The following is a 7,159-nucleotide window of genomic DNA, read 5'->3' as shown; positions in this document are numbered from 1 at the left end:
ATGATGGTGTAACTGATAGAAAGTCAGTCTTGAAGCCAGAAAGGTCTGGGTTCAAGCTCTAGTTCTGCCACAAACAACTGGTATGACCCTGGGCAAGCTGCTTAACCTATTTGTGCTCCAAGCAACTTTCTAAGACTATGTGTAGCTGTAGCTACCGATGGCCCAGAAGAGAAAGTTCTCATCATCAAAATCCTTGACACAGTCAAATATGCGTCAAAAATGTATATATATGGTTGTATCAGTGGAAATTTAAAAAAATACATATTACAGTTTTGCTTTGCCCCTGTCCCAAAAAGACCAGGAAACCTTTCCACCTGGCTTGCAGATGCAACTTCCTATATATATATATTGCCTCTTCCTGTTAGATTATGAGCTTCTCAAGAGCAGGGACAATTTTACCTCTAGTTCTTAACAGTGTTTTGCACATAGTAAACCCTTAATAAATATTTTTCCCATTAATTCATTGAAATTTGTAGAGCACTAATCTTATCAGTGGTAGGAATTTCCTCATTGGGAGTTCTCTTTAGCAGGTGTGTGAGACTCACATAGAAAGAGGGGCCATTATTGACTTAGAAAACCACATGGTAATGTTATCTCTGTATTATTGTATTTTTATTTATTTTTGTTAAGTATCTTCAAATTACATCTGTTTCCAGCTGTGTGTGTCTGACATCTCTGCTCTATATTAATGAAAATGCAAGTTTAGGCCAAAAACATGGTGATAATAGTTCACATTTACATAGTGCTTTAAGGTTTACAAAGTGTTTTACATATATTATTTCATTTGATCAACCAGTTGATACATATTTCTTGTATGCCTATATCACATTCTCAATACTTTCTCACTATGAATGGTACCTTCCTAGTTTAAATCATGTGATCCTATAAACATAGCACCATATGCACAGATGACTAGCTGCCTACATTCTTGGCAAAGGGGATACTGGCAAGCAATTTCTTTTCTTCCTTTTGCCACTTTCTGATTACATTTTTGGAATCTGTATCTCTACTTCTCATTTGCCTTTTAATTATGCAAACATCAGCTGTTTGTCCCTGGGGTATTTTCCATCTTTTCTCAACAATAAGCAATCATCTATTATGTGCCTACTATGTGCCCACCATCATGCTAGGTACTGTGTAGTGTAGAAATACACTACAAATTTTAAAGTCTTGAAGATTTTTTAAATAAGGAGAAGTGAAAGATTTGAGAATAAGAAGTACGATGTTGTCTTCTTCTGGGATTTAGATCCAATTTTTATCCCTCCAATAAACATTCATAAAATGTAGCAAGAGTCACTAGAACAAAACAGTCACATTCACACATAATTTTTTTAAAATGCAAGACAAAGGGTTCACCGCTCTAGTCACACAACAAAATAAAACATTATGGAGGCCTGGCTAAATCTGAGAATCAAGTAACAAGATTTCAAATCAGTTGGGTAATCAGAACGGATAACAAAAAATGACTCAAAAAGATTCAGTTGTTCACATATTATGCACAGGATCTAGTTAAAATTCATCAGTTTCACATCTAAGACCCTCCAAAATTGGCACCCAATCTATCATTCTAACCTTTCTTAAAATTGCCTGCCTTCCCAAATCCTCTTCAATAGTCACACCAGTGTACAAACTGAAGGAGAAGACTCTTCTTTCATTCACTTGTACTTTTCTTCTTTTCATTCTGGAATGTCTTTTCCTTTCCACCTTTCTACATTCGACTTTAAAAGTTAACTTCCTCCTTTAAACCTTCTTGATTTCCCCCAATCTGAAGGGCTCTCTGCTTCATCTGAGCACATCACATGACCTCCCATAGCAATTACTGCATGCAACACTCATTGTGACAGTTCTAGTATTATTTAAATATTATTTGCATATTTTTAATATATTTTTTAATATTTTTGTACTTTCCCATCTTGTTTTCTGTCTCTGTACTAGACCATAAGCTCCATGAGGACTAGAACTCATGCAGAAAATTCTGTAGGTCAATGAACACTCATCCTTTATATTCTCTCTCCCCACAATCACTACTTCTCACCTCTTATTGAGGACATTTTCAGAATAGCATTTCTTCTTCCTCCACACAAAAGTCTAAGCTTACCTAAGCAAAAGAGAAGGTGGTTACTATAGAACTTCAGTCTATAATTTGTCAATGTTCTGGGATCATAAAACCTTAAACTTAGAGCTCAAAAGGGTCTCAGATGTCATCTAGTCCAACTCTCTCATTTAACAGATGAGGAAACTGAGACCCAAAGAGGCTAAACAACTTGTCTAAGTCATAAAGGTCACCACAGAGATAGGATTTGAACCCTTTTATTTCAAATCCAGTGTCCTTTCCATGTCTACCATGTCAGTGCATGTGACATAAACTGTGGGGATCTTTCGTGGAAGAGTACTATGGATCATAGATTCAAGAATGTTTAAGAAAGAACAGATTTGAACACAGATAACCAAAGTTTCTCTTCGGAAAACAGGGAGAAGAAATTGTTATCTGGACTGTATCCATGTATCCTATACAGAAAAAGGTTTTGATAACATATAGGTAAACATTTACATAACACTTTAGAGGCAACTGGTGGTCAAGTGGATAAAGCCATGAGCATGGAGTCAGGAAAACTTGAAATTAAATCAGGCCTCAGATATTTGTGACTGTGTAATCCTGAACAAGCCACTTAAACTGTTTCCTCAGTTTCCTCAATTGTAAAATGGGAACAATAATAGCTTCTGCCTTGCAGGGCTGTTGTGAGGATCAAATGAGATAATGTTTGCAAAAAGTGCTTAATATAGTGTCTAGCTCATAGTAGGTGTAATATAAATGCTTCTTCCCTTCCTCCATTTAAGGTTTGCAAAATACTTTAAATAAATTGCCTTATTTCATCCTTAAAACAGACCTGTGAAGAAGGTACTAGAGGTATAATTTTCTCCAGCTTACGGTAAGGAAACTGAGGCTCAGAGAGGTGACATGACTTGAAAATATGAACTTTGTTTTTGAGTGTTGACTACAAAGGCATATTCTTCCCCCTCCTATGGACATTAGTTTGCTCAGACCTAAACAAGAATTTCTTAAGAGGGTATATCTGAAAGAGAGATACAAGTGACATCTAAATGGGAAGAAAGCTCACAGATCTTGGTTGGAGAAGTGAATAATGGAATGGAGAGAGCTGGCTCCATCATAGTCCCAAAGGCACGGAAATGATATTTTATGACACATTTGTTTATCTTGTTTTTCAGGGTTTATCATGACCCTAAACAAATAGACCCATCATAAAAAAATTTAAAGCTAGTGGCCCATCATCTCTCAAAGAGAATTTAGAAGGAGAGAAATGCTATGTGGTTGAGGCTCAAGCTAAAGTTTGCAGACTACACAGCTCAGAAGCCCCATGTGTGAATATCATGAATATTTTCAATTCAACAAACATAATTAAAGAATCATTTATTTTCAATGTAATGGGCTGGGGATAAAATGACTCCTGCAACATTTGGCTTGCTTAAGTTTACAACCTAATTGGAAGAAGTAATTGTGATACAAGGGCAGAGTTTAAGCTGAATGGAGAAATTTAAGTAAACTGCTATAAGAAGCTTAAGTAGGTAAATGAAGGATTCATGGAGAAGATGGACTTCATGAGCTGAACGTCAAAGGAAGGAAGCAACTTCAACATGGATATGAAATGAGGAGAAGATAAGAGAGATAGTCATTAAAGATGTTGGAAATGGCAAAAGAAATAGACCATCCAGGTTCCAGGAACCAAGATGGCAGAGTAAGCAGTACACCCTCACCCTTCCTTATTGATTTTGAAAAACCAAGAAAATAATGCCCCAGGAAAAGTCCTAGAACAGCAGAACCTGCAGAAAGATGGGGTGTAGCAGCCTTTTAGCTTGGGGGAGTTGGAGGATTAATGAGAAATGTTCCTGTTACTCTCATGGAAGGGGAGCAGTACAGGACAGGAGTTGTCCCAGCCAGCCAGTGGCAAGCCCCACCTCAATAAACTAGCAGGTGATCCTGAGCCCCAGAGAATAAGTGTAACAGAAAAACACCAACACTAAGACTCCTGCATGCCTTGGCACAGACAGGAGAACTGGCAGACTCCAGCTCAGAAAACCACCATGTGTGCCACTGGGCAGGAATCTTCCAGCGACTGAACCTCTCTGTGCTTCAGCACAGTCCCTGGTAGGCAGAGTCCTCCATAGGCCAGATTCCCACCCCGTACCCTGTGAGCCCCAGGGAAACACAGAAAAACTTCACCTGGCCTCAGGCGCATATCAGACACCACCACCAGCTCCTGCTCAGTGCCACATAAGCTATCAGACTACTACAGCCTCTAGCTGCCAGCACCTGAGGCCCCAGTACACAAAAACCACCCTGGCTCCCAAGCACAAGAAGCTTGGTACAGTGTCCCCTGTGTCCCAGAACCAGAGGTCATCTTTGAAAGCCAGGAAAAAAGCAAATACCATGAACAAAAAGCAACAGAAAAACAATAGTGATCATAGACAACTATTATGATGACAAGAAAGATCAAAACACAAATACAGAACAGAATGCATTATCAATATACCCACATCTGAAACGTTAAAGGGGAATATGAACTGATCTCAAGTCCAAAAAGCCTTCTTGGAGGAACTCAAGACTGATTTTAAAGGTCAAACAAGAGAGATTGAAGAAAAATTGAGAAAAGAAATGAGAGGTATGCAATAGACAGTCAATAGCTTGGAAAAGGAAGGACAAAAATTTACTGTAGAAAACAAGTCCTTAAAAAATACAATTGGTCAAATCGGGGGAAAGTACATTGAAGAGAACAACTCCTTAAAAAGTAGAACTGGCCAAATGGAAAAGGAAGTAAAAAAGCTAACTGAACAAAACAATTTGTTGAAAATTAAAATTGGGCAAGTGGAAGCTAATGACTCTATGAGACATCAAGAATCAGTCAAATAAAATCAAAAGAATGAAAAAAATAGAAAAAAAACATAATCTACCTTATTGGAAAGACATCTGACCTGAAAAATAGATATAGTAGAGATTATTCAGGTTACCTGAAAATCATGATTAAAAAAAGAGCCTGGACAACATCTTTGAAGAAATCATCAAGGAAAGCTGCCCTGAGGTCCTACAACCAGAGGGTAAATTAGAACTAGAGGGTAATTTAGTTATCAAAAGAATACATCCATCACCTCCTGAAAGAGATCCAAAAGGGAATATTTCAAGGAATAATGTAGCTAAATACCAGAATTATCAAGTCAAGAAGAAAATACTCCAAGGAGCCAGAAAGAAATGATTTAAATATCATGTAACCACGGACAGAATCATGCAGTACCCTGCAGCTTCTATATTCTACAAAGAAAGAAGAAAACCAAATTACTAGTATCAAAAATGAAACGTGTGAAAAATTGAAGCAATAATTTGGACTTATTTTGCCCAACTGTATGCCAATGAATTTGACAATCTTAGTGAAATGGATGAATATTTACAAAAATATAAATTGCCCAGATTGACAGAAGAGGAAGTAAAATACTTAACCCCATTTCAGAAAAAGAAATTGAACAAGCTATCAATGAATACCCTAATAAAAAATCTCCATGGTCAGATGTATTTACAAGTGAATTCTACCAAACATTTGAAGAAAAAGTAATTCTAATACTTTATAAACCATTTAGGAAAATAAGTGAAGAAGGAATCCTACAAAATTCTTTTTGTGATATAAATATGGTACTAATACCTAAACCAGAAAGAGCCAAAATAGAGAAAGAAAATTATATACCAATTTACCTAATGAATATAGATGCAAAGATTTTAAATAAAATATTAGCAAAGAGATTGCAGCACCTTATCACAAGGATAATAAACTATGACCACGTAGGACTTATGCCAGGAATGCAAGCGTGGTTCAATAATAGAAAAACTATCAGAATAATTGACCATATCTACAACAAAACTAACAGAAATCATATGATTATCTCAGTAAATGAAAAAAAAGCTTTTGACAAAATACAAGACCCTTCCTATTAAAAACACTTGAGAGCATAGAAATAAATGATAAATTTAAATGATAAATAATAAAATTGATTAAAATGATAAATAATACCTATCTAAAACCATCAGCAAGCATTATATGTAATGGGGATAAGCTAGAAGCCTTTCTGATAACATCAACGGTGAAAAGGATGTCTATTATTACCACTGTTATTCAATATTGTACTAGAAAGGCCAGCTTGAGCAATAGGAAAAGAAAAAGAAATTGAAGGAATTAGAATAGGCAAAGAAGAAACAAAGCTATCACTCTTTGCAGAAGATATGATGGTATACTTAGAGGACTCTAGAGAATCAAGTAAAAAAACCTACTTGAAATAATAAATAACTTCAGCAAAGTTGAAGGATATAAAATAAACCCACAAATCACTGGCATTTCCATATATTACTAAAAGTCCACAGCAAGAGGTAGAAAGGGAAATTCTATTTAATGTTACTGTAGATACTATGAAATATTTGGGAGTATACTTGCCAAGACAAACCCAAAAACTATATGGATACAATTACAAAACACTTTTCACACAAAACAAATAAAATCAGATCTAAATAATTGGAAAAACATCAGTTGCTCATGGGTAGGCTGAATTAATATAGTAAAACTGTCAACTCTACCTATATTAATTTTCTTATACAGTGCCATACCAATCAAACTACCAAAAATTATTTTATAGAGCTAGAAAAAATAATAACAAAATTCGTCTTGAAGAACAAAAGGTCCAGAATATCAAGGGAATTCATGAAAAGAAATGCAAGGGAAGGTGGCCTAGCTTTACCAAATCTTAAATTGTATTATAAAGCAGCAACCATCAACATTATTTGGTATTGGCAAAGAAATAGAATGGTGGATCAGTGGAATGGGTTAGGTACACAAGACACAGCAGTCAATGACTACAGTAATCTACTGTTTGATAAACCCAAAGAATCTAGCTACTATGATAAGAATTCACTATTTAACAAAAACTGCTGGGAAAATTAGAAAATAGTATGCAGAAACTAAGCATAGAACAATATGTTACAACTTATACCAAGATAAAGTCAAAATGGGTACACTATTTAGATATAAAGGCCGATACTATAAGCAAACTGGGAGAGCAAGGAATAGCTTATCTGTCAGATTTATGGAGAATGGAAGAATTTATG

This window comes from Notamacropus eugenii, chromosome 1 (assembly GCF_028372415.1).
Source record: "Notamacropus eugenii isolate mMacEug1 chromosome 1, mMacEug1.pri_v2, whole genome shotgun sequence".
Taxonomy (NCBI): domain Eukaryota; kingdom Metazoa; phylum Chordata; class Mammalia; order Diprotodontia; family Macropodidae; genus Notamacropus; species Notamacropus eugenii.
The sequence above is the reverse complement of the archived record's forward strand: the minus strand, read 5'-3'. Positions refer to the sequence as shown.